Here is a 13,809-nt window from a genome sequence, read left to right as displayed (position 1 = left end):
TATAATATTTCAAAATAAATAGTAAATAAAAAAATAATGATATGAGGATTACAGCCACCCAGGTGTGCAGTAACATTGACCGCAATAGTAATTAAAGCCTGGGCTTTCCATGTGAAAACCAGATTTTTTCCCAGTACAAGTTTTATATCTTTCTGGGGCCAACAACAAAAATCTTCTGGCAGTTTATTTAATTGAGGTTTTATAGTTTTAACGGTCTAAAACTATATAAAAAAAGTCAAGGCTTCTGCTAGCTTTTCAAGACCAGACAAGGGTATGATACAATGTTAAATATATATGTCTATATATGTGTCAGAAGGAGTAAAGGGAGTTTCAGAATAAGGTGTGCTCTTAGTATTTCAGCTCATTGTTATAATATTTACAGTTCCATCAAGCTGTTCTCCACTCATTACAGAAACAATTAAAAATGTTATGGGGGAGCAAACTAATTTTAACATTTAAATCATTGAGTATGAAACCAATTCAGAATTATGGGGCTGAATTATGTGGTGTGGTGTGGCTGCTTTGTGTTGTACTTGTGGTGGAATCTAGCTGTAGATCCAGCGTATCTGACCCTGGGAGGATCACTCCACTTCAGGGGGATTCTCCGATGGCACAGAGGGTCCTACACCACTGTATTCCTTGTTATAGGTGTTGAAGATGCGGCAGGGAATTTCCTAAGCCACACTGTCCCTGGCTGCTGTTTCATGACTGTGAGGCCATTGGCAGCTGGTGTAAATTAGATCTGCCTTACACCAGGCAACCTGACTTACCTTGTGTGACTGGCTTGGCACATAGCTAGCTTAAGGTTCAGGGAGCCAAAGGTAAGTTTTGTGTCAGCTTTTGCAACACATCCATTTTGCAACACACCCCATGCTTTGTGTGCTCCTCAGATGTAACCAAGGATCTGGCCCACAGCATTCAACATACTTTAAAAGAAAATTAAGCTATGAGAAAAATCAGTAAATCATAGGAAGGGAGCCCACCATGAACCACTCCAACAAGGGTGATATTCACAGTCTATGAACTGGGTAAAGACAATTAGAAGGAGTAGACTGAAGCCATTCTACTGTAGTGTATGGATCATTGGGCCTGATTTACATAAGTTTTACACCAGCGTAGCACCGCTGACTTCAGTGAACTCTGGTTCACACAGATGTGAGAGGAGAGTCAGCTCTGTTGTTATGTTACTCATCTGTTTTTTATTTGTTAACATGTTCTGGCTCTTTTTATTTTTATTTTATTTTAAGAATTGAAAATGAGCCCAGGTGCAGTAACAATAGCCGAAGCCAAGCAAACAGTAATTCACTCTTAAAGTAGTGGAAGGATAAAGAATGTCATGTACGTAAGCAAAAGATAACTGACATTAACACAGTAGGCAAGGTGATTACATACCACGCTATTGACTCTGTGTGATCATTATTGCTATTTGGAGGGTTGCTTAAGTGGGTACCTGAAGGTTAAGTAATAGCTGTAGTAGGACAGTGAGAGAAACAGCGAGAGATGAGAAAAACCAGAGGAGGCGATAGAAAAATGGATAGAAGGTTAAGAAAGAGGAAAGTGGATAAGTAGAGGTATGGACATCTGGGGAGAAAGGTGATGTAGTTATGCCTTGATAAGTGATATTTATGGGCCATATGATACCTTTGGTTGAAGCTTCCCGGAGAAAAAAATAATACATCTAAGTGGTTGCCTTAAGACAACTTTTTTATTTTTGTCAACAACCCAATATAATAGAAATGTGTTAATATAAATTTGTGAGCTTTAAAATAAAAACAAAAGAAAATCAAGCTTTTTTCTGAATCTCAGAAAAATCACCCACTCCCACCTCCCCCACTTTTGAGCAGAATTGCAGGTGTATTCTCACTTTATCCAAACACAATTATTATAAATTAGCTCTACTCCAACTCACCTAAAATTCTTTCATCATTTGCAAAAATTTCATTTGTTTTTACACTCAGCGTTAATAGGGCTGTACATGGGTGCAATGGGATGGACTAATGAATCTTATCGGGCTCTGATCCTGCAAAGACTTGTGCATGTGCTTAACCTTACACATTGTCAGGAGTCCCATTTCAGTGAAGTCTACAGGACTACTCACAGTGCATAAAGTTAAGCGTATGCCTAAATCTTTACTGAAGTGAAGCCTTAGACTGTTAACTCTTTGGGATAGGGACTAACTTTCTGTTTGTGTGAAGTACACGTATTACCCTATGGGTACTACTGCAATATAAATACTAATAACAACAACTGTATGTTGGACTCACTGATTAATGCTGGCATTTTCTTTGGAAATGCACTCATGACAATATATACCCCTGGGGGAATTCTGTCCCCCCCCCCCCCAAAATAATCTGCTCCAAAAATTTAAAAATTCTGTGCCAAAAATTAAAAATACACCATATTTTCTTTGTCAAAATAACACAATATAATCATGTCAGTTTCAATTATTTTGATAATTTATTGAAACTACAATACAGTGGATGGAGAATGGGAATGGGGAGCACAGGAGGAAATCCTCAAATCACCTTTGTCTAATAGTAATGTAGCTAGGTTTAATCCTTTATTTCTAGTTATTAGTCAACAAATATATGCAGCTGTATGCTCAGTATTACATCATAGGCAACTGATGAGCAAGTAAGGGCTGGGGTATCAAACTCACAATTTATCTTGGCTACTGACCATGTCCAGAAAGGTCAGTGGTAAACAGTTCACGGAGCACATTTTAATAGGAACATTTTTCAGTTAAAAAATTTAGACCAGTTCTACTCATTAAAGCCACCATAAGCATTTATAAGGCCACACTGTCATTTACAATATTGCTCCTATCCACTCTGGCAGTGTAAAGGAACCTTAAAACTTTTACATCTGTTTTATGCTGCTGGGGGAATTCAGTAACAGTGGGAACAATTCACTAACAATGGGAACAACTAAGCAGGCAGGCTGCTACATTATGCTCTTCCTGTGGGGACAGAGCCTGTCTCATGCGTACCTCCAAATACCCCAAGGCCCTGCCCCTCCACTCTGGGCATGCCACAATAGCAGCAGAGTGACACAGTCTCTCTCATTCTCTTGCTTGCATGCCCAGCCCTGCCCTCTGGTGGCAACTGACATCTCTCCATGTACGCATGCGCAGCCCTCTCTCCCCCTGCGCAGATTTATGTCTATGCCGTCTGCTCCCTGCTGCTGGGGAGGAGCGAGTGACCGCTTTTGCAGCTTTCCTTTGCTTCCCCTCAGAAATTATTTTTCTGTGAGGAAGCAAAGAAATCTACGGACAACATGAATTCTACGCCCGTGCAATGGCGCAGAAGTCCACCAGGAGTAATTATAATATCATGCCAGAGAATCTGGTTTAATTTCAAATTCTATTAACATATTTCCTAAACATAACAGGGTGATATTTTTCAAGGAAATAATTCTCTTCTTTATGTTGAGTGAGGAATAAAATGCTTATTTTAATATCCAGTTTTCCCGGCACTGGGGCTAACTATTTCATTTAAATTAATATCTACAAGAGAGACATTGCAAATTTAATATTAACACACAATACTTTATAATATGGGGTTTTAGGGTGGCTGTGCACAAAATATGTATTTGCAGTCCAAACTAGCTAATAGTTTTGCAAATGGTGAACATAAATTGTAATATCTATACTTCCCAGCTTGCAGTAGTGTTGTCTGAAGTCTGGGATGACTGATGTTAATCTCCAGCTTGTTTTGTGGCTTTCCAAAAATGAACTTGAAGTAGAATAAAATGTGATGTAAATCCATTCATATTTATATTAATAATAGAAAGCAATACACAAAGTATATCCTATATAATAAGTTATTTAACATAACTTAAAAGTAGAGACATCCCTATTATAAAAGAGAAAAAGTATTCAAATATATCAGCTGTTAATTGCATTGCTGGTCTTTGAGTTTCCACCTTCGTGATGGCTATATCTTAAATTCATCTTCTTGAACTGAATGTAGAGATTTAAAACATTAAAAAAATTAGAGAGATAATGGGACCATCCATCTTCCTTTTGGGGGTTTATAATGCTGCAAAATAATTTTTATTTCTAATGGGTCAGATCTTCCAGTCCTTATTTACACTTTACTCAGACAAAACCCTCATTTGAATACTCGGTATCTCCCATAGTAAGACAAGTAAGCATTGCAGAATTTGACTTGTTATTATTCTTTATCTAGGGCTAGGTTATGCAAGCTTTACTCATGCAGGTGAGGACTTATATGAGTAGCCCCATTGAAGTCACAGGGTGAAATCCTGACCCATTGAAATCAATGGGAGTTTTGCTACTGACTTCAAGAGAGCCAGCATTTCACACACTGCAACTGCTTATGGAATAAGATGCTACTCTGCGTGAGTGAGAGTATCAGAATCTGGCCTTTAGTTAGGGTAATGAAACTTCATAGCAACATATTGATTTGGAAGCAAATCTCGTGCATTACCGAGACCCTGCAACTTGCATTCAGATCAATGGGAATTGTAGGGACTAAGATCTTTCAGGATTGGGCCCTATATCAAACAAGAATCCAGGGAATAATTCATAGTGTCGTTGTTTGTTGAGTAGTGATGTAGTTTTAGCCATGGGCAGTGGATTTGTTTGAAAGCAAACAGACACATACCAATTGATGGGAGCATAATGCACATAGGATAAATGGGTAGATTAAGGATGGGTAAAATGAAAAAAGAAACTGAATGAATAAAACACCTTATTGTTCCTGGAAGGCCAATCTAGCTAACATTTAATCCTGGAGGAGTTCTAGTAGGATAAAATGTTACCTGCTTTGACTTTTTAAGCCTTACAGAATTGTCTTGGAATTTTCTTTTTCATTCATTTTTGGTGCACTGGTAACTTGATCTGTTAACCTGAATTACGGAAGTGTGGTTTACATTTCCTTTTTTTTTTCCTATTTTCTTTCTTTTATTTCCGCTAAGGGTGGAGTAAAATACATGTTTAACTTGCAGTGGCAGTGACATGCTTAACATTGAGCCTCAGGTGGTTAGTGGGGACATTATTTATTTATTTATTTTGTTGAGGGGTTGGGCGGGGGAGAGGTTGTGTTTGCCTGATGATTATGAGGCAGGCAAAAGTACTCTCACAAAACTGCAGCACTCACGCCAAGAGCCGAAGTAATTTCTTGCTGTACAAGACCACAAAATGAGTGGTTACAATGTGAGCAATTGTGTATTATTTGTAAGGACTGAAGCGTGGCATATAGTTGTTGCTTTTAGCTTATCTCCTTTTTGACCTTCCCTAATCACTATTCCTTGTACCTTTTGTAGACCTTAGCACTCCTTCACCTGAAAGGGCAGGCAGGGAGGCTGTTTTAATGAAGGCAGTACTACGTCAAGGGTGATTCTTGGCAGAACCCTTCCCAGCCAACCTGACCTAGCACCTCAGCAACATTCTTGGCCTTGTCCAGCAACAGCTTGAGAACCCAGGTCTGTTTCTGAATCGAGGTGGCAGTGCGTTGCCATATGTCAACAACACATGTCATCCTGATTAAATTTTTAACCACATCTATTCTGCTGTCCACATAATAAACCGTTCTCAGCCCACTGCACAGCAGAGGCCTCTTCAGTACTGATCCTAGTCCTACTGTGGAAACATGCTACTGGTAGCTCAGTACAACTGAAGGCATAACTCTTCCTTTCTACCAAGCTCAACACCTTAAAGCTGAACCTGAGTGGGACTTCCTGTCCCTAATGACACTGCTGAAAGAAGTTACTTGTTTAGTTGACTCTGAGTAGTAGTTCTATGTTCTGGATCAGGAAATAAAAACACTTTTAAAAATTGCTTGTGAGAGCCTTTTGCCTTAACTTGTCTGATAGAAAGTGTCCTGTCCAGCCTGTCTGAGGCTTGGAAGGAGAGAGAACGCTCTTCTAATGGGACACAACCTAGACAGCCTCTCACTCAGGGACTTACTCTTTTGTTGTTTTTTCACTTCCTTCTCCATGTTCCCCATCAGTTGCAGAAGACCTGTCATTGCTCTCCATACATGAGCTGATGCAACACAATTTACAATGTTTTCAACAGCTTTTATGGTGCACCTCTCCCCCAGTCCAAGCAAGCTACCATGCTAGGTTCCTCACCCAACCAGCTAGACTTCATGGGGTATCTGACACAGGGAGTGAATACCCATTGGGGGTTTTGTATTGAGAAGGTTTTCTGCAGGTTTCCACCCAAGGGAGGATGTCTAAATCCTCCAAGACACGAATGTGTCACACTCAAGGTTTCAAGTAGGCTGTTAAGATCACACACTATTAGACACTCCAAATAATCATTTTGAGACTGAGATGCTGGGGAACAAAGATTTTTCCAGCTTCTTCTCCCTGTCCCCTTTTATTTTTCCTTCTTAGGTGGGAGGAGGTCTCCTTAGGTGGAAGGGGTGCTGATGCTAACACCTTCCCCTGAGGAAGTACCTGTGTGATCCTACATACCATCTATATACCTGCCTCTTCCAGTGGAAGCAGGACTTCAGACCAGCGTAAGTAGGAAAACTAAGTTTGCCTTTTAGTTGCAATAGCCAGTTTCTTTATATAGCTAGGCAAATTAAGCAAAAGTATTTCTTATTATTATTTGTAGAGCAACCAGCACACAAAACTTCTGGTTTTCCCCTGGCTTTCCCCTGAGCTTTCACACTGCTCAAGTCAGTCTGTATAGCTGATCAAGTTCCCCGAAATGTGAAAGGAAAAACACCATCTGAACTTTGCATTTAAAAAAAACACCTGTCACAGCCTCTCTGATATACTGTATTCAAGCATCTGCACAAGGGAGGAGAGAATTTGGATCAATTTTTATGGATAGTCAGTTTTTCAAGCCAGTGCCAAAAGATATGCTCTTAATTCGCAAAAAGAAAAGGAGGACTTGTGGCACCTTAGAGACTAACAAATTTATTTGAGCATGAGCTTTCGTGAGCTACAGCTCACTTCATCGGACTAACACGGCTGCTACTCTGAAACCTGCTCTTAATTCTGATTCAGTAACTGACTTCTTGTGGATACTGTGCCAACGTACAGTAGAGAGATGCTATTTATTTAGCAGTGATTATAACCATTCTTTGTTTTAATATATATGTATTATAGTATAAAGGTCAGATCCACAGCAGGTGTAAATAGGTATAGCTCCACGGACTTCAGTAATACACACCATTTGACAGTCTGGCCCATTGGGTTTTTTTAAACGTGTATTGACTGTGTCCTGCAATATTAAAAACCTTGTCATTGGTGACCAATGATGTCGTCTAATGTACTGCTGACTTTCATGTAGTATAACTATTAATAACAATGAGGGGAAATTAAGTGTCCTAAGTATGACTTTTCTTATGCTTCTAAAGTCTATTCCAGTCTTGCACATATTTTAAATATAACATTTAAATGCCTATTGCAGTGTCTGATGTTGAAGCACTATCTGTTGGAGGAAGGAGCTTTATCCCAGTTCTACTTCTGTCTTACTGTGTGGTCCAGGGGACCTGCCTGTGTCTCAGTTTTCTCATCTGTAAAATGGAGATAATGATACATAGAAACGAGTAAACTCCTCTTTTTCTTCATTGTTGTCACTTCCCTATTTGGGGTCAGCAGTTTCTCCCAAAACTCATGACTGGCTGTCATGCAAGTTGGTCTCTCTAAGGTCCTCTGTTATCTGCTTCGTGTACCGAGTCTGTGTCCTACCCCTTGGTTGTTTTCTGTGCACCATCATTGCAAGGGCCACCCCACCAATGTAACTCTCAGGTCTCTGCTGGACATATCCATACCAATGTAGCCTAGCCTCCCTCAACTTATCTTCCGCTGGGGCAACCTGCATTAAGCCCTCACAACTTCATTTTGTTTTCTATCACAGAGTAAATAAAGTCTTAAGAAATATTTTTAAATGTCTTTTGATGACAGGTCACATTCTGTACTTGGATATATGGATCATTATTGAAAACAAGAGAAATCGGAGTCATTAGGAAAATGGCAAAGGGTAAAATATACTTAACGAAACATCAGTCGTGGGGAAATTTTTATTAGGAACTAGTATGTGATGCCAGCCTCAGCTCTGTGTTTGTCCACATCTCTAGTAAATGTCTGTGCCTTCTCCCACGTCACCCCATGTATGGATCATTCTTCTTGAGCTGGTGGGCAAGGCCCCTCACCTTCTGCTTATTCACATTCCTCACAATGACCAACCTCTATTGGATGCCTACAAGTAACTTCAGCAGCATGGTTGTAGGGGAATTTGGGATTATCCATCTGTCCGTTTATCTATGTATACATCTGCCCACTCTTCCACCCACCTACTCTTATTAAGTGGGTGAGGCCAGTCACCACCTTATCACCGCACTTGCTTGTTTTTCCTCTGCCCTCCATCTCACTGTTGTTAAGGCATTGGACTGGGGAGAGCTGGGTTCGCTTTCCAGCTCTGCTATAGCGTTCCAGTGTGACTTCTGGAAAGTCCCTTAATTACCCATCTACAAAATGGAAACAGTAACCCTACCATTTCCCAGAGGAATGTTGTGAGGATAAATTAATGAATTATTGTGTGGTGCTCATATGCTATAGTGATGAAGGCCATAGGTAGTAAGAGAGCTACAACAGGAGCTGTGCTTTCTTTTGTGTTTTTACAGTGCCTAACACATTCGTGGCATTACCAAATACAAAGTAATAATGATAATTAATAATAATAATGCAGGATTGCACCTAGAGAAGTACAACATGATTAGAAACAGCCAGCAAGAATTTATGAGAGGTCAGTTGTTATGGCAGACAAGGAGAAAGACAATGGATGTTGTGTATTCCTTTCCTAAAAGCATTTAGGGTATACAGGTCCCATTGATTTTCATTTTGTGCTAGGCACTAAACTCCCATAGGTGATTTTGAAATTCCCACTTTACTGGATTGGGCCCTTTCTGTTTGCACATTGAACTTTTATCGGCTGTGTCTCACATATTGCAGATTGTAGCTGGTTGGACAGAAAAGCTTCTCAGAAACAGTAAATGTTGAGTGGCTGCAAATGGCAATTTCAGCTGAAAAGGAGTAACTAATCAGACAGCCAAGACGTCAGTTTTGTACCTCACTTGTTAATAATAAGACACAAAAACATATGTAAATAATGTCCATTGTTTTATTTAAACTCATGAATGCTTACAAATTCAAAGTGAAGGCTCAGACTCAGCCTGTAGCTCACTCTGAAATGCCTGTTTGCAGCATGTACAGTGTGAGGTGTGTGTGATCACGCTCTTTTGATACCCCTTGGATGCATCAGCACAAGGATTGCCATTTGTACAGAGCTTCTGCCTTAACTCTGAATTTCCTGTTTTTGGGGGGGTTTAAAGTGCACGTTTGTGATTTCGTTCTCTTTTTTGATTTTTTGTAGTAATAACAAATGCAATTAAATAGAGACAGAATGAGGGAGGGGGGTAGAACACTGACAAAGTGGATGTGAGGTCACACAAGATAAAGGCTGCAAATTAAGAATTGGTCAGAATACATAATGTTTGACTCAGTGAATTATTAGATGCACAGTAGATTAACATGAAGGGGTTAAATTTCTGAACACTGACTAAGGGATAGCTACTCTGTTATTTGTTTAACAAAATTTTTTGTGTCTACATATTTCTAATCCAGTGTGTTTTAGATTCATTGCAAATAATTCTTTCAGCTGTTTCCTAGGTATCCTGTCACGCAAATGGATAAAACAATATAGCTAGCTCAGTGGAAAAAACAATAAATTATACAATAAAATGTGTGCACTGTATTTTTTGTGGTAGGGCCTTATTCACCACTTGTGCTACTCCAGTTTTACACCAGTGTAACTCTGGAGTTAAAGTGGCATAACACTGTAGTAATTCAGTGATGAATTAGGCCCTTAGTATCTATCGTGTGCCTAGGTTTTAAAAATGGTTAAGATAAAAATATTCATTCAATAATCCATTTGAAGTTTATTAATTAGCAATAATGGTGACTTTGGTAATGTTAATATTTAAGCAAATATGTCCGCTGTATAACTTTATCATATGAATATTCAAAAACTGGAAATCCAGTATTTTCATAGGTGTAAAATTAACATGGTAAATCAGTTTCCCCCATCAGAGAACATACTAAAATCTGGGGGGAAATAAGAAAAATAGTTTAATTTTTGGCTACGTAACAAAGTTCAGTTTAAGTGCTGTCAAGACATTTATAAAAACGGCTCTGCAAATCGCAAATAGTACACATTTGTGTATAAACTATGTAAACATCAAAAATTGATCTTCCATACAATCATGGCATGTCACTTAATCTGAATTTTAACAAATTTTGTGAAGGGTGAAATGGAGATGAAACAACATAAAGACTTCCTGGAAGCACCTAAAATTGTGCTGATGAAACAATCTGCCAATCACATGAGCGAGCAATTTTCTTTTTATTTCCAAGCATCAGCTCATCTCATTGTGTTGACTTTGAGAGATTTGTCTCCTCGTGTTATCAGATGTCCACTCCACGGTAGCAAACGGTGAAAGAGACTCTTATAACAAACTGAGGCATATTAATATGTATTTGAAGGGACACCAAAATGATTTATTAAGATTAAAAATGGATGTATCCTAAAAGTATCCATATAGAGACCTCCAAACATGCCGCAGACTTGCGTTGGAGGGGCCTCATGTCGTGCCCATTGTGTATGTGAGTCTTCATGCTCATTCATTGCTTGGTCTTTACTGAAATTGCCACCAAGGGTGTAAGTTAGTGCTGTTCATGGAGGAAGGGGTTTTGTTGTTGTTGAGACACCTCTCTACTGGGCACTAGACTGCAAACATCAAATTCATTTCACTTTAGCCATTTCACTTTTGGTCATCAGATGGTCACTACCCAGCTGACTGTATTTAACTGTTGATCTAATAGCCAGTGACTTGTAGCCACATAACACTTTGAGGGATATTCGCTGGTTACTAAGATATTCATGATTTAAAATGATGTGCTTCAGTTGGTCGATAAATATTTTCTTCCTGAAAGGTCCTTGAATACCAAGTGTACTTTTAAAACAGGATACAGTGCAGGCTATCCCATGATTTTGTTATAAACAAATTTATGTTTCTATTTCACACCTACAGCATAATTCAAAATACTATCATATGCAAGGAGTCTAAGGAAATACATGTTTATAAACTCCCCATTCAGTCCACAGAAGGGCTCTTTAGGTGTTTCCCTGGTGGTACTCATATGAATCCTTCTTCAGTTAAATGAAAATTTTGTGGCACTGACTTGGTGTCCTTTGGATTCATAGTCCCCATGTACTTTCAAAGGTCCCATTCTTTCTTCCTCCTCTGTCACAAAAATGTTTGATTATAAACACTGAATAACAAAAAGGTTGTGTCCCCCCCCCCCATAGCAATATTCTAAGAATTATATATTTAAAAGGGTGGAGGCAGTGGGGTTGGGAAATCTGTTTATTCAACACTTTTTTTTAAATTACAGTACTGTCCTATCTCATTCATGGTGCCAGAATTTTTTTGTATCATAGGGAGCATCATTAAATTAGCTCACTTTATTCATGCTCCTAACGGCACTGATGGCCTGGATTCTCATTTGCATTAAGGCCCTTTTACACAGCTCTTGATGTGTAAAGAGGCCTTAAAGTAGGTGCATCTGGACTATATATCTGCTTTTAGGGCTCTTTACACTGTTAAGAGTGGTGAAAAGGGGCCTTGGTCTAAATGTTGCCCAGTGACATAAATGGGGCAGCACTCATGAGTAAGGCAAGCAGCGACTGGCCTCATATGTGTTGCTGTAGTTCCTAGCAATGGATAAGCACATTCTCACTCATAGTAAAACTGCCCTTCTGTGACTCAAACCCCAGCCTTTTTAAAGGCTTGCACAAGGGATCTTCAATACCTTCCTTCTCATTCAGACTCTTGTTTCACCCTGCTCCCCCCTGCCTCCCATCTTCTACAAGCCCTGTTTCACATTGAAGATCCTGATTTAAGCCTGTGTTAGCCACTCTGCTGGGCCCCCTGTGAAGGTTCTTTCAAATCTCGTGTGGTCTGGCAAGTGCTGCCATTCTGGGGAATCTCTGACCAGTGAAATACCAGAGTATGGGAATATAAATGGATCAGGGCCCAGAAGAGTTCCCGCTGGATTGGCCAGACCTTAAAGAGGTTTCTCAAAAATAGGGATGAGTTTGTAAGAGACTGTTCTAATCTCCTTTGGCTGCCAATGTTTCCAAAGGACTGTTCTGGCAGCCTAGATTTGCCAGGGCACTGGGACCTTTCCCTTGCCCATGCCCACCATCTGGCAGCCAGGAGGAGAAGTAATGGCTCTGTGCCAATCAGGGATTCCCCTTTCCTGGGATCTGCCAGGTTAAGGCTGCTTAGCTCTGACGAGGCATAAAACAGCTGCAGTGCGCAGCTAAGAATTGGGGCCTTAGATGAATAAATAACTGCCACTATCATATCTGTAATGGGATTGCCAGCAGATGACAGTAGGGCTGTTTTGTTGTAGGTTTTTTGGATTCTTTTTTTATGAGAATACTGTAAAGATTTCAGGCCTGATCCTCAGTTGGAGTAAATTAACAACTGCTGAGGATCTGGCCCTAAACTGATAAAATTAAATAAAAATATCAGTCCTTTTATCTGTGTGCAAATTAAGTGAGTTAATGTGATATGAAAAAATGTTTGTTTACATTGTAATCTTGCTCTAGGGTAGTAATCTACAAATTGATCTGAAAAGATTGTATGTGCTTTGGGGAAAATAGAAAATTGTGTTAAGCCACAGTTTCACTAATTATTGACTAGGGAGCTGAGCTCTGGGTATCTCTGAGATTATAATAATAACTATGTGGAGTTATCTTTTAAAAGTGATATCACACAGGACTTTAAAGAGCAGATTAAAACTAAGGTTTTCCAATTGACTTCGGTTTACTGTAGTTATGAAAGTGTAACATTTTGAAGTAGAGCAAATAATTAACAAGTGAAGAAAAAATAATATAACTCCAAAGAAAAAGCAAAACAAGCAGCATCTTGTAGATGAGCACATCAGCTGAGGCAAGATCTACACAAGAAACCTTTGCAGGTAAAGCAGTTTTGATTAGGGGTGTGATTTTTTTTGCAACATTTCTGTACTGGCGAAAGCCCTAGTGCAGACTCAGTTATACCAGCTTGAAAGAGCTTTTGCTCATATGGTTTATTTTACGCAGGGAACTGGTATAAGCCTCATCTATGCAAAGAGGGTTTGCAGGTATAGCTGTACTGATATAGTTACACTAGAAACACCTGTCCTTCTTAAATTAAGTAATTGCATGTAGAGGTTGCACTGGCTCCAAAGGATGTCAACAGCAAAACTCCTTTTGATATCAATGGGAACAAAGATTGGCCATTCCTGTTGTACAGTGATGTTTTTTGAAACTCTCAGAATCTTCATGAATGTCTTATCTAGAGTCTAATGGTGACAGGACGTGTAAAGATTTACTGTCACTCGCAGCATTGTTATTATTTATACCCAGAAAAGGATTGTTGCTAAACACTTCAGTTCTACCACCCGTACCCTAATTAGGCCAGATCCCAAACTGCGTAAGTCAGTGTAGCTGCAAAGTAACTATGCCAATTTACACAACTCAGGATCTGGCCCACTCAGTAGTACCTTATGCTGCAAGTAGTTCCATTAAAATGAATAAAACTGTTTGCAGAGTAAGGTATTAACTCAGTGGGTAGCTGAATGTGGCCTATAAATGTATAGTAGTAAAATACTGGGGAGGAAGTAACCCATAATTGTAAAAAAAATGAAAGCATACATACTGCGAATGTTTTTTAATGTACTGATAAAGCAGATGTGTATATTCAAGCCTTT

The 13,809-nt window shown here is 39.3% G+C and overlaps 1 protein-coding gene across 17 annotated transcripts in view; it reads left to right on the top strand.

Moving 5' to 3' along the window:
• NFIA (nuclear factor I A) overlaps positions 1 to 13,809 on the top strand; it is a 466,574-nt gene that overhangs the window by 248,911 nt on the left and 203,854 nt on the right. The gene's annotated exons all lie outside the window — the stretch shown is intronic.

The sequence above is a fragment of the Chelonia mydas genome, chromosome 8, assembly GCF_015237465.2.
Source record: "Chelonia mydas isolate rCheMyd1 chromosome 8, rCheMyd1.pri.v2, whole genome shotgun sequence".
Lineage (NCBI taxonomy): Eukaryota > Metazoa > Chordata > Testudines > Cheloniidae > Chelonia > Chelonia mydas.
This window is presented reverse-complemented; position numbering and strand designations above follow the sequence as displayed.